This window comes from Manis javanica, chromosome 8 (assembly GCF_040802235.1).
Source record: "Manis javanica isolate MJ-LG chromosome 8, MJ_LKY, whole genome shotgun sequence".
Classification (NCBI taxonomy): Eukaryota; Metazoa; Chordata; class Mammalia; order Pholidota; family Manidae; genus Manis; species Manis javanica.
Genome location: NC_133163.1, coordinates 115,106,901 through 115,130,174, shown reverse-complemented (window position 1 = coordinate 115,130,174; position 23,274 = coordinate 115,106,901). Strand labels below are relative to the sequence as shown.

At 49.9% G+C, this 23,274-nt stretch overlaps 1 protein-coding gene across 12 annotated transcripts in view; it reads left to right on the top strand.

Moving 5' to 3' along the window:
* The first annotated feature begins 252 nt into the window (after positions 1–252).
* The window catches only part of MEGF11 (multiple EGF like domains 11), a 329,933-nt gene continuing 306,911 nt past the window's right edge, over positions 253–23,274 (top strand). For all 12 annotated transcript variants that reach the window (XR_012120744.1, XM_037010031.2, XM_037010030.2 and 9 more), the window contains exon 1: positions 253–414. The gene's annotated coding sequence lies outside the window, so the exon portion shown is untranslated. The remainder of the gene's footprint in view (positions 415–23,274) is intronic.

Here is a 23,274-nt window from a genome sequence, read left to right as displayed (position 1 = left end):
GGGCGCAGGGAGATGAGAGAGATGCTGGGAAAGGTTGAATCATGAAAAGGAACCCAAAAGAAAGCTAGAGAGAGACTGAAAGGAGAAAGGAAGCTAGCGTGCTGGAGAGAGCGGGGTCTGAAAGGACCGAAGCAGGGAAAAGAGAGAAAAAAAGGGGTGGGGGGAGCGAAGGGAGGGAGCCGAGAGCAAGGGGGCGGGAGGGGAGGGAGGGACCGCGGCGCGGAGGGGCGGGGCTGGCTTGGCGGCAGCAGCCGGGGCTCGAGTCGCCCGCCGGCTCGCTCACCAGCTCGCGGGGCCCGCCGCCCGCCGCCCGGCTCTGGGCCGCTCGCAGCTCCGGCGCTCCGGCGCTGTTCAGGCTCCGGAGGACAGACCGAGGGACCGGCCGGCCGAGCCCAGGGCCGCCTGCGGAAGCAGGTAGGTGGCGGGGCGGGGACAGAGGACGCGGAACCTCGCAGCGCTGGGGGCACGGGGACATCGGGGCACGGGGGCTGGGGTTTCCGGCCCCGGGGAGCGTGTTCTGCAGCTCGCGACTAACTTTCCACCGGTGCCGTGGATCCATCCCCTCTGCCCCGCTCGGGTCCGGGCTGCGGAAGTCGAGTTTGGCGCGGGGAGGTGGTGGATGCCAGGGCTTGGGAAAACGCCGGGGGGTCTGGGCTGAACGTGGGGCGCCCCGGCGCGGGCCCTCTGGCCGCAGTCGGGAAGCAGCGCCCGGGGCGGTAAGACCCGAGCGCAACAGTGCGGCGCGGTTGTCCTCGGGAGAGCCCCCCGCCCGCCCCCCCACGGTCTGGGGACTCCCACCCCCGGAGCCGCCCATGGCGCGCCGTCTGCGCGCTGTCCCACGGGTGCCCTCCCTGCGGGGGTCGGGGCACATAGCCTGCAGGGCGCGGCCAGGTTCCCTGCCGTGGCCCGCCGAGCGCCTCTCTGCCCTCAAGCCCCAAGCCCGTACCATGCGCAGTTTTGCGCCAAACGGAACGTACCCCCTTTCATCTTTTCACGCCGTCTTCCCGATTCTCTCCGGGGAGGTCCGGGACACCAGACAACCCTGTGGGTTGGCTTCCCGGACGTCCCTCCTGCCCTCGGCGGCGACCCTCGCTCAAGAAGTTGAAAGAGAAGCGAGTCATTCCCAGTGCGCTCCTGGAGCGCGGTCCGTAAGTTCCCAACTTCTCGCCCGGCCCGGGGCCGCAGTGCTGGAGGTGGGTTACCTGGGTGGTCGTCGTGGCCCGCCGGGGCTACAGAGTGCAGCCGCCTTTCTCCCGCACTAGGTTTATTGTCCTAATCTGTTAGAAAAAAGACGACTTAGAAAGATGGAAAATCGTTTCCTGCGGGAGTCAAGGTCCTTGAGTGGCACGGAGTCATTACCCGCGAGCCTGGGAGCGCAGAGTCGGGGCTTGACTATTCCCGGAGCCCCCGAACCTTGGCTGCTTTCTCCCGGACCTGAATTCCCGGGCTCCTCTTTACGGTAGCCGCTGCTCGCTATCCGTCCGCTCTAGCCCGTGCGCTACGAGGCTGGTCGGCTTCGCTCCCGCGTCGTCCTGTTCTCTAGAAAAATATTTCCAAGTGGCTCCGCTCCAGGATCTTCCACTCCGTCCCTGCGGGAGCGGATAGAACAGGGCCTCCGGCAGGCTGGCGGAAGCCTTTCGGTGGTTTGGGATCCCAGCCAGCTCAGCTCGCTCGGGCAAGTGTACTTGGGCCGCGGCAGCAGCGCCCCTCCCGCGCTTTGCTGGGGAAGCAGGGGTTAATTACCGCGCCAGGTGGCAGCGAGCGGGGGCTAGTCTGGGCTGACGGAGCCAGCTGGGGGCGCGGGTCTGCTGGCTCCCGGAGTCCCGGATTCGCCTTCCAGTGCGGCTTCTTCGGAGCTGGAGGAACCTGGCCTCGCAACCCTCCTTGTTGGAGAGGTTCTAGAGAAAGGTTCAAAGCAGGTTTAGTGGGACCGAGAGCTGGGGACTTTGTGGAGGGGGCCCTCTACCCCTGTCCCTTGCAGTTTGGGCGGGGTCCCTGAAGGGTGTTGAACCGACCGGCCGGAGCGCTGCATCCTCAGCTCCTTTGGCGGGCTTTGGCAGGTGCACTGCACGCACCGCTCTCTCCGTTACTCTTATATTGTTTAAGCCGTAGCAATTCAAGGGTCCACAACTGAAATCTCTACCTCATCTCACAGATCAGCAAATTGAGGCCCAAAGAAGTGAAAGGACTAACCTTTTGCACTTAAGGGTGGAAAGGAACGTAAACCAGGTCTCCTGAGTCCTATAGGGTTCAGGGCTTTTTCTACTGCTCTATGCAGACGTGACCGCCTTCTTAGCACAGGCCAAGTGTTCCAGGCAGGCCATAGCCTGTTCTTGGCAGGCTTTGAAGGTTGAATGTGAGGTTAGAGGCAGAGGATTGGTCTCTGGATTCTCTTGTTGGGCGCTGTTATTCTCAGGATAAATCACTTAGGTGACAGTTTGTTGCATACCTGTCCTGTGCCTGCATCAAAATCGCAGGGTAAAGGGAGCCCTTAGACCTAGCCCAGCCCCATAAAGTGCAACCCACAGGAAACAGCAATCCTTGTGTTGTACCCAAGGAAGCGAGTATAGGTAGTCTCAGGTGAAATCCCTTTGGGAGGGGATAGGGTTAGGGATGGTTTCTGGGGAAGGGAGGATTTGCAATTGAGCCTTGGGTAGATTACCAGTTAGGAAAGGAGGAGGACTGTGCATCAGGCCTGAGTACTAAGAGAGAGGCAGGACAGCTCACTTGTTAAGTGGCTGGTCAAAGGACAGCAGAGTCAGGGCCAATGAGAATTTGGCCTTTGAGAGAGAAGCACAAGGACAGGTGAGGTGCCAGCTGCTCAGAACTCAAGCTTTGAACCTGACCCCAGAGGTCTTTAGTTTCAGATCTAGGGTGAGCAATTGGCTGGGAAGTCAGCACCCTGTGAGCCCAAGGCTATGGCTCCAGCTGGGAAATATTCAGGCTTCTAATTTTGCTTTTCCGTTTTTCCTTCGCTGAGGTTTCAAAGGGTGTCTTTATCCCTTTTCAACCGTAACTTCTAGAATTTAGATATTTGAAGACTTGAGGGCTTGGACCTACTATTGGACCTCTGATGGGCAGGGCATTTACTGTGCTAGGAGTAGTTAGCCAACAAATAGCTCCTGAGCTCCTGCACTGTGCCAGGCACCAGTCTTGGCCTTGGGGATACAGCAATGAACCAGACAGGCAGCATCCCATACCTCATGATGCTAACATTCTAGGCTTCCATCCTCCACAAGCTTAAAGTCTAGTTGTAGTATGGAGGCAAATACACAAAAGACATCTGAAGAAGTGCTGAAATGGGACCACAGAACAAAGAGAATCCTGCGCCTCTCCTCTAGTGGTTCAAGGCTCTGAGGTAAAAAGGCTTGAAGCTGTTGGCTATGAGATTTGGAGAGTCTGTGGGCTTCTATGATCCCAGCTCCTAGTTGCCAGGGGTAACCCACTGGTAGCTGCATTGATGACCTTAGATATGGCATTGGAGAACTGCTCTGCAGAGCTTCTGCCAGTCAGGTATGGCAGGAGGGAGCTGGTGAGTGTTGGCAGCTGTGATCTTGCTAGGTATCCATAGAGATTGGTGCCAGGTAACCATGGGCTTCTTCAATTCCAGCATCCGCAGCTACTTGGTGAACTCTGTAGCCCGATTGCCCTGATGGGTAAATGGAGCCTGCACTCTGCCGATTGAGTCTAGGTATCCCCGATCTCTGATTCAATTTAAAATGATGCTCCCTTTCCTATTTTGTAATCATTGATTCTCAAACTTCAGCACCGAAAGCTTGTTTGAACACAGATTGCTAGGCTCCACCCAGAGTTTCTGATTCGGTGAGTCCTGAGTGGGCCCGGTAATTTGAATTTTGAACAAGTTCCCAGGTGATACTGATGCTCTGGGTCCTGGGACCACTCTTAGAGAAGACCACTCTTGTGATAGAACAAAGGAAAGTGAGTGATTTTCTTTAGATTATGCAGTGGGGCAGTCTGAAGCAAAGCCTGTGATTTAGCACTGGGAACTATCAGTATTTGCCTATGTACAATCCCCTCTCCCTCCCCCGCAGGAGGCCATAGAATTAAAAAGAATATTTTATCTTCATCAGTACACACACAGAGAGAATATGTTGCCATATAATTAGAGAATAAATAGGTGTCCTGTGTTGGATGTACACTCCATGCCGTGTGGCTCTGTGGGGGGTTATTTTAGCAGTGTTATAATTGAAAAGGTGTCATCCACTGTGAGAGCCCTTCATGAAACTTTCATGGCCTGGGTGGTGATTGTCCAAAAAGGTAAGTCGTCTTCATTTATAAGAAAGAGAGAGAGATTGCTTCTCCTGCTAATGGGACTATCTGTGTTTCATTTGACAGTAACTATACAATGTGTTCTTAGGGGAGAGAGAAAAAAATTGAATAGCCAGTGTGAACAGGGAGGAGTTGGAGGAAGTCCACATCACAGGTTTGCAGATCCATTTGTTGAACATTTGGAATGTTTTGAAACTCTGTTAGTCTGTTTCACCTATATTTCTGATGTGAAGCTGTATCTCAGCAGGAAGAAAGGAAAGTTTGTGTTTCAGCTTAGCTCGTTGGGTAAATATAACAGCACACTTTATCCCCAATGTGTTAATTAGACCCCAAAGAAAAGAACTGTAAAAGAGTTGTTCTCCTAAATGCTGGCATTTTTCATCTGGATCTTATTTATTGATTATTTTACTGTTGAGAAGGAGCAAAAATCCATGTTTTTATAGCAAATGAAGCTGGCTGCAGTAATTATGCAGGCTCAACATGTCTGTTCTGGAGCAGGAAGTTGGAATTCAGCCTGACTCTCAAACATTTGGGTGAGATTTAATTGAGAAAGACATTTCAAAGAACAAATATTTAGGAATGCAGAGTTTCACCGATGGTCTCTTTGGGCCAAGCCCAAGTATCTTGCTTTGAGCCTCAGAGATAGGGAGAAGCGATGGGGAGGGATCTGGTTAGCAACGTTGAGACCAGTCAAATGGTGAGGCTGAAACTTAGAGGTAATCAATTAAACTTAGAGTAAAGGAAAGAAAGATGCTTTCAGGGAATATAGCCCACCCCTGTAACTGGAGTGCAAGCAGAGGTAGATCGAACACTTTTTGAATATCCAATCTTGGGATAGGCTCGGTGAGGACAGGGACCAGGACTTATACTTGTTATATATCTCTTATACTGCTTGGCTCAGGTATCTATTGTGACAAGAACCCTTGGATGAAGCCGGTGACAGAAAATTTGAATTCAACTGGCTGAAACAATAAGGAACTTAGTGTCTCCCGTTGTAGGAGGTGAGGGCTATTCTGCACATGCTCGGTTTTTCAGTGGTTCAACAGCATATGAAAGTTCTAGATTCTTTTTATCTTTCCTTTTTCTCAAGGTCACAAGATGGCTGCAGCATTTCCAGGTATTACACTCTTAACAGTAATGTACAGAGGCAGAAAAGGCAGGAGGGAAACCTTTCCCAGAAGCCCCTCTGGAGACCTTTCCTAATGTCTCATTGGCTGGAATCATGAATCACATGTCCATGTTGAAACCAAACACAGGGAAGGGGAGGAGGCCATGGTAATTGGCCTACAACAATCTTGATTTATGTGTTGGATGGATCTCAGAGAGAAACAAAATTAGGATGCTTTTAGAAAGAAGAAAAGAGCAACCAACCACGTCTGCTGTACAATTTAAGGCCTGGGTGTGAATTCTCTTTATATTCCTTGTTAGCCCTGTGGCCCTGGGCAAAGTATTTCACGTCTTTGTGCCTCAGTTTACTCATCTGTGCAATGGGGATTTATTGGGAAGATAAATCTAAATTAACCCAATAATTACACTTGATTCCATACAAGAAGTAGATTATCTGAAGATTTGATTTCTGACACCAAAGAATTACAATCTAGTGTAGGAGACATGTGAGGACTAGACCATGTCGACTACCAAATACTCAAAATAGAGAGTAAATAAATAATTATGATTTGCAGACCCACCGTGGTAGAAGGAGCGTGTCAGTGGGAGTCACAGTAGTTATGGAAGGCTTCCTGGGGGAGGAGGTTCACAGTGCATTCTGGAACTCTAGCATTTAGGTGTGGATGGGTATGAGCTCCTTCTGCCCAACTTATGCCCTCATGCTTTTCTTTTATCAGTGGTAAAATGGAACTGTTAGGCCAAAATGAGATCTCTCTACAATCATAGTGTCTTTGACAGTCTAAATGTAGCTGGTTGCGGTTCTGGGAGGCAAATCATGGTAGCTTCTTTGCAGTCTTGGATTCTATTCCTGGATTACCCATTAATCTCCACTTCTCATACTATATTTCAGTGATGATTAGATATTATTATTATTATTATTATTATTATTATTATTATTATTATTATTTGGATGTCTGGCTGCCATCATAAAATCTACATGCCTAAAATGAAATTTAATGTCTTCCCATCTCTCAAGCCATCTGCCCTTCTGGATTCTTCATTTTTGCTGTTGGCAGCACAGATGCTTGGGTTCCAAACCGTAGCAACACTTTTGATGCCCATCTCCTTCTATTTCCAATATGCAAGCACTGATTTTCTTTTGTTTTCACTATGTTTCTTTGAAATAAGTCCACCTTTCTAACATGAGACATCCCCTTTGTCCAGGTTCTTTCCACCTCGCAGGGTGATCGCACTAATCTCCTACTGTGATCTCTCATCCTTGAGACATAGTGCATGGGGTACATGGGGACACATGCTTCTAGAAGTTGTCTGTAGGGCTCTGCAAATAGGGTAGTTTGGAATTCTAGAGTAGAGGTGGCAATGAGTCTGGAATTTGTGGCTGTAGACATAATGTTGCTCGGATGCCATGTCCCAGACTCCCATCTCACTTTCCTTCAAGTCACCCTAAAGCATCATTTTTTACCTACCTGTTACCTTACATTTTTTACCCCATAGTATTCAGTGGTTGAAGCCTAAACTCCTCAAACATGTTTGCAAGCTTCCACAACCTACCATGTCCTGTCTCCCCATCTTTACCTGCTGGGACTCACCATCTCTGCCTCCCGTTCTGCTTTCTCTGTGTTTCTCTGCTTTTCCTTCCAGGGCAGTGTTAGAGCTGCATCCTCATTAGACCTTCCCTGACCCCCAGAGCCCTCAGTGATCTCAAAGCATCGATCTTTCCTTCCCCTGAACTTCTGTAGCAATTATTGCTTACACCACAGAGCCAGTGCTTACTAAGATGCAGCTGGTGCCCCGGCTCAGCGTTTTCTTTGGAATGCTCCTTGTCTTCCCGATTGGAAGCAGGACCATTGAGGTCCGAGATGGCATGGGGGTGGATTCTTCTTGGTATCCAGCATTGTGGCCAGGAAGCACATGGCACCTCAGGGCATATTAATAAATTATAAATAAATTGTTTATTTAAATAAATTATTGTTAGATGAATAAATCACAGGAATAGGGGAAATAAGACTATTTACCTGAAAAGTCAGCTAATCTTTTCCCTTTTTTAAATCTTAACCTCAATTTGGGGAAGAGACGACGTTTGATGAATGCCTGCTCTATCATTACTTTAGGTGATTTATTGAAGGAACTGTTTTAATTCAAGCCTTATGACAACCCCGTGAAGTTGGGGTCACTGTCGTCATTTTTCTGAAGAGGAAGTGGCGGCTGGGAGACGTTAGGTGGTTTGCCAAGCCCACTAAGCCGGCAGGAGGCAGAGTGAAAGGCAAGGTCAGTTCTTTCCTCCAGGCTCTGTTTCGTACATCCTCTTGAGGTCTCCCGACCCTGTTGGGGCCCTGTTCACCCAGTCTCTTTTTCTCCATTTGCTGTGTCCCCTGCCTCCTTCTGTCTCCTGTCTCTGATGAGACTCAGGCCCTCTTTTGTCCCGAGAGTATGTCTGGGGGCTTTTTAAACTCCAATGTTTTCTGTGACCTCTACTTGAGGACCTCTCCCTCCTGGTGGGCTGTGGCTCATAGTGATTGACGCACCTTTTTACCTTGACCATCTTTCTTGCCACCCTGAAGCGTGGGGCCAGAGAGTCCTTTTAGAGCATAAAACATTCTGCTAGTGGAATCAAGCTGGGTCTGAGCCAGGTTTTCTGAAATCTTCTGCCGGCCCTTTTCCCCCCATTTGACCATTTGTATCCATCCACCCTCCCCTGCCACCCTTCCTACTAAGTGTCTCTGGTGTCTTACCTGTGGAAGAGAGACACTGCTGACTTAACAGGAAGGTGGTCTCTTGGCGGTCTGCCAGCTCCAAGAGCTATGACTGGTGTTCTTCCAACTTCTACAGCATACTTCCTTCCTCTCATTCATTCATTTTATAGATACTGAACATTGACCACATACTCAGTGTAACATGCAGCGTGCATTGAAGTGAGGGGAGGCAGATGGTAAGAACAGACACATTATATAATATACTTTGTAATGGTTACAATGAAGAAAAAAGCAGGATAAAGGGGTATTATGGTGATGGAATGCTGCTGTTTTACACAGTGTAGTCAGGAAAGGCCTCAGATGGTGATGTTTGAGCAGAGACTGAGAGGAAGGATGCCATGTGGTATCTGGGTCAGAGGGAATAGTAAGTGCAAAGGCCCTGAGGTGAGAAATGACCTGGTAAGTGTGAGAATCAGCAAGAAGGTAGCCGTGGAGAGAAGGAGGGGAGCTTGGTAGGAGGTGAAGCTCATCTTCAGCCTCTTCGTTGTCTCAGAAACATGGTCACCCTTCTTGCAGCTGTGTGCCCCTGGCTGAAAGGCCATTCCCCTCTGCTCAGCCAGGTCCTACTCCATCTTCACAGTTCAGCTCAGGTTCCCCGCCTTGTAGAGGGCTTCCATCTCTGCCATCTCTCATCAGTCCACCTCTCCTTTGAGTTCCTACAACTGTCTCCTCTTCACTAAACAGCAGAGCCCTCAAACGCATACTGGCTGGTTTCCCTTCCCCTGCACTTGGCCTGCCTCCGCAGATCTCACCTCCCTAATGAACCAACTTCCCGAAACCAGTTTATTCCCCTCCCTGAGACCCTGCACAGAGCTGGCTGGGCTCAGTGTGCACCTTTTGGTGATGCTAGTTTCAGAGGTGGGGAAGAGGTAGGCTCTGCAGATATCTGTGGGTGGAACCTTTTTCACAAGATGCCCATTGTCCCTTCACAATAGACAGGAAATCTTTTATTCCAGACATTCTTGGAGTACTTTGAGCTGGGAAGAGGAATCCACCTTTCTCAACAACTTGTGCAACTTTGGCTCTGCTAGGGGAGGGAGAATAGTTAGGATGTGAAGAAGCTCCTTTATTAGCCTTTTATTGCCCACTCAACAAGGGATAAGATATTCCAGAAGCAGAGGAGGAAGGAATTCACCCAAGATTGCTGAGACCTTGCTGCCATCCAAGGGAGGATTCTGGGTGTGGAGGTTGTTCTGTGAATGACCTTGGGCAAGTCATTTAACCTTCACATCCATTCTATGGCATTTTCTTCTCAGCCAAACCTGCTCTTTCCTATCCATTGTAGAAGAAAATGACCAATAAATCTGATTTTAGGGACCCGAACTACTCCCCAGGTTGGTCTTTGCATTAGTTTTGAGACCAATGGTTTTAAAACTTGTGAAATGTACAGATGGTTCCATTTTCAGAGGGGAAGAAGCTTCCCACAGACTTCCAGTATTGTCTTAAATTATTAATTTAATACCATTTGAATATATATAAACACAAAACTTGGCATAAACAACTTATGCTTTATAACCTTACACATTCTTAAATCCCAAACAAGTTTATAAATTAAAATGCAAACTACAAAGCCAATAACATTCAGATTAACAATATTAATTTAATGTGATAGATGATGTTGTTCCACTGAGACTAATCACCCCTTGCTATGTAATCGTGGTTTTGGCTGCATGGAGCATTTTGGTTACTTCCTCTACCATGTGCCCCGTGGTGACTCAGCTCTTCCCGCTGCTTTTCTCAACTGGAATGACTGTGAAACTTTGTTCATGCAACCTGCTGAGGGGGTCATTTGGCCAGCATGTACCCAAAAGCATTTGTGTATTAGGCTGTGGCTTTTTTCTCATTAACCCACACAATTAAAGGAGTGCTATTTAATTCTACACCCTGGTGCAAAGCTGGGCATTGAGACTGAGTATCGATGCTTGGTCCCAGAAATAAAAACACAACAGTAATTTTTACAGAGTCCGAGGAACCCCTGTTTGAGAACAGCTGTTGAGCTCTTTAAAATAGCGCCCCCAGTGGTCTGAAAGAGTTCATGCTGGAACTGCTGCTTATATTCTGCAATCGCAGTGCTAGAGACCATGTTTTGAACCTTTGTAATGCACCATTATTTCAAGAGGTAGGTAGAATTGAGGAAGGTGTTATTCCCACTGTGCAGATGAGAGTGACAAGGTTCCGTCTGTCATTGGTAGCATCTAGGTTCCACCCAGGTCTGCAGGACTCAGAGCCCAGGAACTTCCTTCCAGGCTTCACTGTCTCCCTCTCTGCAGACCCTCACCAGGCTTCAGGGTGCTTTGAATGATGAGTGTCCCGGGACTTGGAGTAATCTGGGAACCTCTAGATTCTCACAGCAGACTCGAGCTTTCTGGTGGAGCAGTTAAGACATGTTCTTTAGTCCAGAAAAGAGGAGTGAAGCCAGTGAAGAGGACAGAACTGAGGCACAGTCCTCAGATCCTGAGGTGGCAGTGGCAGGGATGGCGCCTTCTCTGAAGGCATCTGGGAGGGGGATGCTGGTTACCACCACAGAGCTACCTTGACAACTGGCACCTTTATTAGGGCTTCAAACGAGCAAGCACTTTTTTGGTGCATTTACTTTCAGGTTTGTGGGGTTTTTACATTTTTTATTTTTATTATGGTAAAATACACATAACATAAAATTTACCGTCTTAGCCATTTCTGAATACATTTCAGTAGTAGTAAATACATTCATAATGTTGTATGACCATCACTGCCGTTCATCTCCATAGCGCTCTAGTTTGTGTTTTACAACAACCTTGGCAAAGCAGGTCACCATCCTCAGAAATAGGCTCAGGCAGTTCAAGTAAGTTGCCCAAAATCATACCCCAAACCTGGTGCCTGCCTCTCAATGGTGACCTTGAGTGACAGTGGCAGGCTTGGTTTCCCAGAGGCTCGTGTGGGGACATTTGAGGTGGCCAGGCTTCCTGAGGTTGGGCCTATCTCAGGAATCTGGGGTGATCTCAGAGGGCTGTTCTGGAATTGGTTTTTGGCGGGTCAGGGGAGGGGTGACTTACTCCTGTGTATCTAGGACCCACTTTGCCTCACAGCAAAAATTATTTGAAACCCACTCTTGCCCTTGGAAGTGCCCTTCCCCTGCCTGACCTGTCTGATTTATCATCCAAGCTTAGAATAAATACAATAATTAAAAACACCCCCAAATTTTTTTATCCTGCAGTAGATGAGCAACAGTCTACGTATGCAAATAAATGGCATGTCAGTTTCCATGAATATTAATTTGGAATGAGAGTCTGAAGCCCTAAAATACACTCAAAACCAACATTTTGACATTTTGCAACTCCTCTGACTTGCTCTGATTATATTTTAAGGTTCCCTGCTCCCAGTTGACCTCCCTTCCTGACCTCTCGAGGTTACCAGGGGTGACCTCTCAGGTCAGCAGGCCAGAGGCTGGGGGTGATGGGTGACTCCTGACCCTGGGCTGTGTCTGATCTTGTCCTCCCCTAAGGGGTCCAGGCCTTAGCATCTCCCAGATCCCAGCATTAGCAATGAGTCTCCAAGGCCAGGGGACAGTTCTGGGGAACACTGAGGGACACCTGTCAGCCTCAGGCTCTTGTCCTATCCGGGAGAGGGAAAGTGGGAGTTTGAAGGACCTTGGAAATCAGCTTGTCTTCCCTTTCCAGGCAGATCAGGAAACTGAGACCCTAGGATGGGGGCGACTTACTCAAGATTACACAGTGACTTAATGGCAGGAAGCGAGAAACCTTATTCATTCTTTGCCCTGAAAAGCACATTTCTTTTTCAGTGTGTGTGTAGGAAGGGGTGGGCAGAGTAGCATTTGAAGTTTGTATACTTTTGGGAAAGAGTCATTCTTCTAGGGTGAACATTCTCTCAGAGATAGACAGTGACTGGAAATCCTGCCTTGTATCCCATATGACTTGAAAGAAATGATTTCCTCCTCCCCCAGTACATTTCTAGAATTAATGTGAGGTTGCATCATAGACCACCCCCTAGCCAAAGCGTTGGAAGGGCAGGACTGCCTCTGAGCAAACCAGATGGGGTTAACAACTGGCCAGAGGACCAGCAAGGGGACAAAGAGGGAAGTGACAGTGATTCCTGGGTCCCACCACATGGGGAGGGCTCCACTGGGGAGGGAGGATTTTGCAGCCCCGTGTCCCTGCAGAAGTTGGGTCCTGCTGCTTACCGGGTTAGCTTGGGCTACCAGTTCTCCTCTGCGACTCCTTTTCCTTTTCAGTAAATATTGGATTATCACCCTCACTTTATGTTGCTTTGTGAAGATTAAACGAGGATTTAAAGTTCCAACATCATGGCCCCCCACAGTAGGTATTCAGTACATCTAGATTTCTTTCTTTTCCAGGTAGGTTTATCTGACTGACTGCAATGGGTCAGTGTGGATATGTGTACACCTGTGTTCATGATGCTGTATGGGTCTCTCTGTCTTTGTTGGTATGTTTCTACATGTGTTTGTGTGTGTATCTGCTGTCATGCATGTGTTGGTTTTTGAGTGTGTGGTGGAGTGGAGAAGTGAGTGTGTCTATGTGTGTTTGTGAGTGGCTGTTGGTGTCAGTGTTTCCATGACCGTATGTGCGCACTTGAATGCGATGTTGTGTGGTGACAATGGTCATGTGTGTGAGTGTGTGCACAGGTGTGTGTGTAATGCAGGGCTGGTGTGGGAAGAGCTGGGTGGGATGGGGAAGGTTTATGGTGCACAAAGAGCCCTGCACCTGGGGTCTTCTCTAAGGTCTCCCACCCACTCACCCAAGTCCCTGACCCCAGGTCCCTGGAGCGCTTCCAAATTGCCCTAGGTCCACTTTCCTCTACATCCCTGTGGGCACCTCAGCTGGCTGGCCCCTGGTTCATTTGCATTTATGGTTGCATATCACATGCATATCATTTGCACTGTCTACATAGACTGCTTTCAGTTCTGCAGTTTTCAAGGTAAAATGTAGTTGCTTTTCCTGAAGGTCATTAAAAATTGCTGCTTTTTCTTTTATTCTTTCTGGTCCAGAGCTCCCTCTCTGAATTGAGGGCTGGGAGGGAAGGAAGCCCAGAAACCTGTTGTGCAGAAGGACTGGTTCCATGGGTAGAGGCCCTGGGACTCTGTCAGGAGCACTTTGGGGGAGAAGACTTTCTTATTCCATGGGTAGTTACTATGTCGTGTCAAACCAGGGGCAAATACAGTCCACCTTGCGTCCTGTCTCCTAGTTCTCAAGCTCCCACTAACTTACTCCCGTGGGGATGAAAAGGAAGGGCCACCTCAGATGTCTTAGCACCTCTGTAACTATCCCTGGCTGGGAAGGGACTGTGAGGCCAGGTCTGGCTTTATGGGAAACCAAGGAGCAAAGGATGTCTTGTCTTTTCCAACACCTAACGCATAATTGATGATATTCTAACACTACAGAAAATACCAACCTAAAAAGCTTCTCCAGGAGGGCTGTGCCCAAAAAGTATCTTCCTTACAGGCCGTCACTGTGTTCAACATAACCTCCAATACGGGTCTCAGTTCTGGCTGCGTGGATTCTGGCAAGTTACCTAACCTGTCTGGGTGCCCATTTTTCTCATCTGTAAAGGGGGAATAGTAATTGTAGTTGATGCTAATAATAGTGCCTAGGGTTGTTGTGACCATTAAATGAACTGTGCAGATAAAGGGCTTAGCTTAGTGCATGGAACACAGTAAAGACGCAGTAAATATTAGCATTGCCAGTCCCCATGGGCTCCATTAGGAAAGAGAGGTTCCCTGGTATGTCTTTGACATGTTAGTATAAATCGTTCTTCAGAGGTTCTTCAGACTAGCAACAGGCAGCAGGCTTGACTCCCTTCAGTGCCTTCCAGGAAGTGAAGCCCCCAGGGAACTTGGGCTGCCTTTGCCTCCCACTGGGTGCCACCGCTTGCAGAGGAAGTGTGGGAAGCAGAAGATTCCTTGGACGTGTTGTCAGGGACTCAGGTCCTCACTCTTGCCTGGTCAGGGGTCAGCAGCATCTTGTTTCTTTCTCAGAGTCAAGTCATTCATTTTCTCCTGTGTGTCTTTGCTCTGAGCAAGGCCTGCTGGGCATCAAGGGCCCATCTCCAGCTCAGCAGGCTTGGGTTCCCCAGAAAACAGAGCTTGAGGCAAAACTTGGTGCTGGTGCTTTACTGGGGGTAGGGGTGTCATTTCAGGCAAGGAGAGTGAGAGGAAAAGGAAAGGAGGGAAAGCAAACGTCAGCCAGCCTCAGCGTCGTGAGGAAAGAAGCTGGTCGCTCAGTCATGAGGCATGTCTGCAGTTAGGTGGAGTGGGGCGCGTGACGCAGAGTGGTCACTGAGTGTACAAGGGAGAAAGTTCATCTGATAGCATCTTGGCCTCTCAGTGGTCCAGGTTTTTCCTGTGGGGCATTTACTCCCCTGCACGTGTGGGCCCTGTCACGTGGAGAAGCCACTGGAGAAGCCCAAACCCCATGGCCTGTGGCATGGCGCCTCTGCTGAGCCGGAAGTGGCAAGAAAAGCCAGCACCTCTGGTGGGCCCTACCTGGGCGCTGGAGCGGCCACAGCTCCTGTGGTGCGTGCAGTGGAGGCTGTTCCAGAGCCTGGCCCTCACCCCAGGGGAGGCTGAGACAGCTGGTGGTGTCAGATGAGACCAGGCCATGGTGGCCGCCTGGCTGTCCATGGAGAAGGTAGTGGACAGTCTAAGAGGTGGGTGGGGCCAAGCAAATCGGGGAAGGCACCAAATAGGGTCTCATCCAACCACTGTTAGTAGTTAATTAATGCAGTGTTGAGACCAGGCGCTGGAGTCCGGACCTTACCTTGCAGGCTGTGGGGAGCTATCAGCATTCCTGAGCAGGCGAGAGATCCACTCGGCAGTGACGGGGTCTGTTAGTCAGCTCAGGCTGCTGCAACGGAAGACCACAGCCTGCGTGGCTCCAAACACAGACGTTTATTTTCTCACGGTGCTGGAGGCTGGAAGTCCAAGATCAAGATTCTGGGTGATCTGGTGTCTGGTGAGAACGCCTCCTGGCCTGCAGGTGGCTGCCAGAGGAACAGAGAAGGCGCATGCGGGGGACACGAGAGAGCAAGCTTCCGGTGTCTCTTGTGATAAGGACCCTAATCCTACCAGGTCAGGGCCTCACCCTTATGACCTCACTTGACCTTAATTACTTCCTTATCCAAATAGAGCCACACTGGGGGTTATTAGAGCTTCAACATATGAATATTGGGGGAACACAAACATTCAGTCACTAACATAACACAGGGGTTGTTTGGAGAGGGTCCGTTTTCTGGTCTGCTTGTCCTTGCCCACAAAGAGGCAGACGTGAGCCGTTTACAGAAGCCCTGGCACTCCCAGCTCGGAGCGAGGGGACAGACAAGCCTCAGAGGCTGTGGCTGGCCATGGAGTTCCATTCATCATGGTAAGGCGCGGCCCCCTGATAGCACCCATGCATGTCTTAGTCACAGAGGAAAATTCCCTTCTTGAGTGAGGTGTGGTGATTCAAAGCACTGTGTCAGGGACCAGAGTGCCTGTGGTTTGAACCCCAGACTTGCCATTTTAAAAGCTGGGTGACCTTGGGCAGGTGACTGAACCTCTACATACTTAATAGCTGTGTACTGAGCACTTCCTATGTACTGGGCCTGTTTTAGCTGCTGGGGCTACAGCAGTGAATGATACACGACAGACTAAAATCCCTCCCTTGTGGAGGATAGCAGTGGCTCTTGAAGGTGACAAGCAACATGGAGAAAAGCAGGAAAAGTGGAGAGGGAGTGATAGGGTGGGGAGGGGTTGGAGTTAAAACTGAGTGGCTAGGCAAGGTCTCAATAAAAATATATGACACCTAAGTAATAGCACAAGAGAGGGGAGGGAGTGAGCAATGTTGATGTCTAGGGCCGTCTCTCTGAGCCTCAGTTTCCTCACCTGTACAATGGGATAGCACCTACCACACAGAGCTGCTCTGACAGTTAAATGAGTTAATCCATGCTGTGGGCTTAGACCCCGCCCGGAACACAGTAAACACTGGTAATGGCACCACCATTCAGGTGGGAGCCTGTCCCCGCTGCCTCTGGGGCTCCCTGGGGCTTCCTACGACAGGGTTTTCTGTGGCCTTCATCTCCCCAGGAGTGGGAGAAGCTCTGCTCCAGCCCTCCCACCCCCTCATTAAAACGGACGCACAGCCCGCAGTTTGAGAAGCAACACATGCATTTTCTTTCTACTTGGGCGGTTAACTCCCAGAGGGAATTGCAGAAGAGCCTTTAGCAAAACCCAGGTTTAGGAAGCAGCTTTGAGCCTTTCTCTGGAACATCTGCTGGCAGAGGGGGCCAGGCGTTTCTGGCCCAGCTCAGGGCTGGGTGCTGGGAGGGGTTGCCCACCTGGAAAACCAGACGCCAGAAGTTGGGGTGTGGGCCCTACTCTGCTTTCCCCTTCCTGGCTGGGTGGCTGCCCTGCTCTCATCAGCAGGCACTGAGAGTCCCTTCAGCAATTGGGACACCATTATTTACTATCTCAGAGATTTTGTGGCTGTAATTTACCACCACTGCGAAGCCTCGGGACCTGAATCCCAGTAGCCCTCTGTATAGATATTGCATCTAATCAATCCTCTATTACTATGCAAATACATCCTATAGGCTACTGATGTCTTTTCCTTTCAAACACTTAATACATAATTAATGATACCTCTAATGCCACAGAAGACACCAACCCAAAACGCTTCCTGCTATAATTTATACCCATCCAGACCAAAAGATCGGTTTATTGGTTCACTTATCATTCAGGAGTATGCCTCTCTCCCTGCCCTCCCATGGAGTCTATGGAGGCGGGACGCCCTGGGCGAGCAGCCTGCCCTCCAGACAGCATTGAGCCACGCAGGGCAATGACTGTGCGTGGGAGGGTGCTGTGTGCCAGCTTCTTTGTGGATTATCTCATTCAGTCCTTTCAGACCACTGTGAGGGAGGGCCTCCTATTATCCCACTTTCCAGATGAAGAAACTGAGGCCAGAGTGGTAACTCAACCAGAGGTCACACTTGGGCCTCCCTGCGTGGCAGAGGACTTCTCAGGAGGGCTGGGAGGTTTGACTTGGACTGTGAGCGGTGTGACTTGGGCAAGTGGTTTAGCTTTTCTGAGTCTCAGTTTCTGAACCAGTAGAATGGCAGCCGCAGTCCTACTCTGCAGGATTATTTGAGAAGCAGAGCTAATGGCACGTGTCAGGCATTGAAATCATGCTTGCTCGTTTCCTTATTTGGAGGTGACGCAGTGAGGACATTGCTTCTGCGGGGTGTGGGGGTATTGTTTTGGCAGCTGATGGTCATTTTTGGCTGGGGAGGGCGTGGTTTCAAAGGAGATAAGGCGTCAAGCTTCTGTTGTCTGGAAACACACCTTCTCCGGGCAGACTGGGCACCGCAGGAAAGAAAGCCCATCATAGGGCCACACGGGAGGTTTCTCCCACTAGGCTTCAAGCAGCACCAGGCTTAGGAATGAAGGAACCGTGGTCCCTGTCCTTGAAGCCCTGCCTCAGCGGAAATGAACCTGTGTGATGAGGCGTGATGGAGGTCAGCACACAGGTGCTAGAACCCCGACAGTGAGGGGCACCTGGATAGTGGTGTCAGTGGACAAAGGACGGGGAGCCTGGTGATGGGTGGGAGGTGGCCCACACACAGCACATGGAGACGCCTGAGAATGAGGATTGAGGTGAATTTCCAGTATGAGATGGTGGGCACCACATGGGGGGTGGGGTGAGCTGCCCATCTCGGCCTGGCCCTTGCACCTCCATTCTCATGTGGCCAGGAAATGGACTGCAGACAGGCAGAACCTCCTCCCTACCTGGGCGAGAAGAGGAGGCTGAGCAGAGGTAGGGGGGGACTAGGAGTAAGGGGAAGGCTGCCTGCACACAGCCACTGTGGCCTGGCGGATGCAGAGCCTCCGAGAGGACTCCTCATGGACCAAAGGCCTGGGCTTTGAGCTGCTTTCCTTCCCTCCAGCACAGCCCTTTCCGTACCCCCATGGGGCCCCCAGGCCATGGCCCCTCCCTCTTCCTAACCTTGAATGGTATTGAGGGCACACATAGCTGATGCCCCCCGACCGAAAAGCTGCTCCCCGCTCAGGAGCCCTCTGACTTGCCTTGAACCCTGTCGCCTTTTGCCTGGGACGCCTCCCTCCTCTCCTGTCGCTCCCAGTCCTACTCCCCATGACAGGCAGAGGGATTTTCTAAAGTGCAGAGTGGACCATATCCCTGTCCTGTCAGAAACCCTTTAATGGTTCCCCATTGCCCTTGGGATAGAGTCAAAACTCATTAGCACAGCAGTCAAGGCCCGGCTGCCTCTCCTTGTCCTCTCTCCACTGTCCACCCTGTACTTTATGCTCTGGTAGCAATGACCTGCTTCCAGTCTCCCCTCCCCCAGGTGTGTCACACCTCTGTGCCTTGCTTATGCTCTTTTCTGTTGCAGTGATCCTGCCTATTTCCTTAGTCTGGCTGACTCTTACTCATCCTTCACATTTCAGCCCAGACACCACCTCCTCCAGGAAGCCTTCCCTAACTTCCCCTCCCTCCACTGGGCTAAGTGATCTGTGTTTCTGTTCCCCTGGTGCTCTACTTATTACAATCTTATAACTTCAAACTGACAGTGAGAGCCTCAGGAGCAGGGGTCTGGTCAAATAGGGACCCAGTACGCAGTCATCTCTGACACACAGTCCGGCTAAAGATGCATTGTTATTATTAAACCAGGATAAAACCTTGCCCTTGATTTGAGACCATGATACCTGCTTGTGACTATCCCTGACCTGCAGGGAAAAGGTGGGATTTGGCAGCCAATTTTGGGGTGGACTGTAAGATGTGGGAACCTCAGAGCCTTGAGACCTGACCAGGGTTTTGTTAGGAGGATGCAGGCTCTGCTGGATTTTAGAGATCATCGGTGTTCTGAGTACCTGGAGGGTCCTGGGGAGTGTTGGGGTGAATGATGTACAGGTGGCCTCAGAGACTTGAGAAATGAGGATGATCCCGAACAGTTGAGACACGTAGATGGTAAAGTCATTTCGTACATTTCGTTTTCCCTCCTGGTCATGTCTCTAGATGCGTTACATATTTTAGCGTTTGAATTGCTTTAATCAGCTCCCTACTTTTTGTCCCCTCCCACTACATGTGTAACAAAAGGGATTTAAGAAGAGGAAAATATTCAAAAAGTAGGAGACTGAAATGGGTTTTCAGGGACACAGTGGTGCCTCCTTTCCTGCTTTCTGCTGAGCCGGGGTCGAGAAGTGTGGAAGTGTGGGGAAGAGCCCCTTGTTTCTTCGCTGTGGGGGAGGACGATGCAATGACATCACCGGATCCTGAGCTCTGAAGGTGGGAAGGGCAGGGAGGACCTGGTTTGGGGCCAGGAATTGCTCTGGGGCTCCCCAGTGGAGGCTCTGTGTCCTTCTGGGTAATTTCCATCTTTAATTTCTTAGCGGTTTATGAACAGGGAGTAAATCAGGATCCTGCACTGACTGCTTCATGTAAAGATTAATAAACCGGAGATTTATGGGGCAGTGGCAGAGGAAGGCAGTGGAAATGGAGAATGAAATGAGACTTGGTTCCCAAGGGGCAGGGCCTGGCTCCAGGATCTTACCTCCATTGTGGCTAATGTGCTCAGGGTCCTTGCTGGGATCCTGGTCTTTCAGGGCTTGAAGTCATGGTTGGGTGGGGAGGCTGGGACTGGGCCCTGGCCTGTGTTTTCTGCCTAGGATTGAATCAGGTCAAGGTCAAGAGGACAAATCCATTCCTAGGACTGTCTAGGTTGACATCCTAACATCCAATCTTTAGAGTGGCATAAAATACAAGTTCTGGGCCTGGATTCAAGCAATCTAGTTTTGAGTCTAGAGCCAAAGAAATGGAAGTTCACATTTCCTTTGGCTTTATCAGTTAGGTAGCAAGTATCAGAAAATCCTGACACCAAAAGCTTAAGCTACAAGAATCCAGGTCCTTCCCACCTCTCTGGATGCTCTCCTTAGCATGTTGGCTCATCCTCATGCTAGCATGTTAGCACCTCATGGTGGTGAGATGGCTGCTGTAGTTCCGGTCATCACATTCAGAGATGACAATGTCCAGTGGAAGAAGGGGGTGCCTGGCTCTCACTGGGTATCAACTTTTATGAGCAAGGAAACTTTTCCCAGAAGCCTTCCTGCAGGCTTTCCTCATGCCTGATTGGCTTAAACTGGGTCACATGTTCCTTCCTAGACCTGCATGCTTGCCTGAGTCATGTTGGAGAGGAGTGGGCACCTGGACAAAATGGTGCACTCTGGGAATGAAGAAGGGAGCATGGCTGCTGGACAGGCATTTACTGCAGTGACTTTGGGTAATTGGTTTTAGCTTGTAAACCTTAATTTCCCCCTCTGTAAAGTGACGATTAAATGTGATAATGCACACTAAGTGCTTAGCAGGTTACCTGACACATAATGTGTGCTGAGTTAGGTGTCAGTACTAGTAACAGCTGAGTGAACCTGAGCACTCTTCATCCTGTTTGTGTGTCAGCACTGTGTAAAATGGAGGTGCTATTATCCCCTCCCTGGTCACACCTGCCTTTGTAAGCACTAGAGGTGGTGCTGTTACCGTTGTAGCACTATGGTATCCTTATACAGTGGGCTTTAGAGTCAGGCTGGAGTCCTCCACTGACCTGTGGTGTGGCTTTGGTGAAGTCAGTCACCTTTCTGAGCCTCAGTTTCCTCATCTGTAAAATGGTGATACATTACCTGGTAAGGTAGCTGGGTGGGTTAAGTAAATAGGCCAGGAAGTATGGCATCTCGATGGCATAAGGCCTGGCACACAGCAGGCCTTATTTTAGAACTCCCTGCCCTTCCTTACCCATCCTGGGTGCCCTTTTTCATTGGAGCAAGACCCTAACCAGGTGTAAGGATCAGGGTCTGTACCCTTGGGGTGGTAAGGTGAAGTGGGTTATATTAGTCAGAGTTCAGGTCCCCAAAGGTTTGGGGTGCCAGGCAGTTATCAAGTATTTTAGAGGGGACTAACAGACCAGGGGCAAAGGGAAGGCCAGGGCTCAGATGGCACGAGGTTGTCCAGAGCTCCCTGGGGACTTTGGATGCTGAATCTCTGACAGCGCAGCTAATTCTAGCTCCTGCTGTCTGCCCTTACCAGGGTTGGTCCAGCTGCAGGTCAAGGCCTCTCAGGTGGTGAGGACTGGGGATGGGAGTGTGGACAGAGGCAGATGGACAAACAAATGGGCCTGGGAAATTGCTGGGTTGCCAGAGATGGTCTCTACAGCCTGGGGGTCCTGGTGCACCCAGGCTGGCAGCCCCGGGCCATCCTAGACTCTCAAGACCTGCCATTGGGAGAAGTTAGCTCTGCAGGGGGACTGCCTGCTGAGGGACGCAGCTTAGTGGAGTGGTTCTAAGCAGGACCTCTAGGCTCCCCTTGCCTGGGTTCAAAGCTCAGTTCTATCACTCATCATGTAGATGACATGGGCCAATTCTTTTGGCACTGTGTACCTTTGTTTGCCTATCTGTAAAGTAGGATGTAAAACAGACCCTCCCTCCTGGGATTGTTGTGGGGATTGTACACAGGTAACAGTGCCCAGCACACAGGAAGTGCTCAGTGAGGATTAGTGTTTGAGGATAATAAGCAGATGCATTTCCAGCTTTCACAAAGCAAGTCGTATTCTCTCTTACTTGCTCTTCTACAGCCAAGGCCTCACTACTGAGGGCAGAAGGGTGGAGAGGAAGATGGAAAAACCCGTGCTTCATTAGTGATTAAGCATCAATATAGCTGCCCAAAGGGCCAGTGAGACTGCCAGAGAGGCTGGTGTGAGCACAAAAGGGTCCAGGCGGTGGATTAGCAAGGAAGGCGGGGAGGGAGCTTGAATCAGCAGCTCAGGTCATGGCTCAGGAGAGGGTCGGCGCATCTGTTCCTGTAGAGGGCTCGGGGGCAGCCCGGGCAGGAAAAGCAACCCTTCTCCCTCTGAAATAAAGCTTCATGAGGCCCTGACATAATTGGGGAGCCTGGAGGGCCAAATCCGGGGAAGATCTCTTGTGCCTTCTTGGCTTCGTTGACAACTCCTGTTCTGACTCAGCCATTAACTAGAGGCCTTCTCATACCTGTAATTGTCCCCCACTGTCCTGGCAGGTTATGTTTGTCCTTCTGTCACCTGGCACTTTGCACATACCCAGCAGGGCTCATCTGTAGCATACCCCTTCACACAGTTTTTACATGGCCAGGGTGCTGATCTCCGGAAAGCCCTGCTCTGGGGGCTGGCAGGGGTCATGGTGCATAATAGGGCTCTTCTGTGTCTGTGGCTCTGATATGGCTCAGTGTTTCCCAGCTGTGTTCTAGGGAAACACTGGGTCTACAGAATGCTCTCAAAGGCTCTGATAAGTCCTGCAGGAAATGACCCTGAAGGCTTTGTTTAACCCCTTGTTAAACTTATTTAACCACAGGATTTTAGTCTCCATAAAACTCTTCTGGCTTTCCAAAGAAATGGGTCCACTTTGGGCAACAATGTCTTAGGGAAGATACCATTCAACAAGGAGCAGAGTGCCACTTCCTTAGTCGCAGCTCTGTGGGTCTGCACAAACCGAGCGGAGCCAGCCAGTCCCCCTCTCTGGGCTTGTTTTTCAGCTTCAGAAAAATACAGGTGATGCTAATGCCTTTTCCTTTACTTACATACTAGCATGTTTTTAAAAGACTCTTTAGAATGGAATATTTCAAACTGACCCCTCATGTGCACTCCGCTCCTTCTTCAGCTATAACTTGGATTTCTCCTCACTTGTTCCATCCATCCACTCCCCCCAGTTTTTTATAAGGGTGATTTTGAAGATACAAAATTAAGTCCGTGGAAGTGCTTTGCAAACTTCAAAGTGCTGTACAAAATGTAAGACATCTATTAGTGCTATTATGAGGTTTATTATTTCATATTCCTAAAGTTCAAAGTGATGCATAAATGTAAGGCATCTGTTGTCATTATTATTATACTTCTCAATTCTTATTACTATCCAGTCACATCACCCGAAATACCCTATAATGTGGATATTTATGGAACTCCATTTGTGAGAAGTTGGGCTGAGCCCTGGGGGATGTAAAGCTTGAAGTCCAGCCCTGCTGCAAGGGGTCTTACGACCTAGTGGCGAGGTAAGACGGAAGATCTGAAAAACAGCCTTGCAATCTCTGGG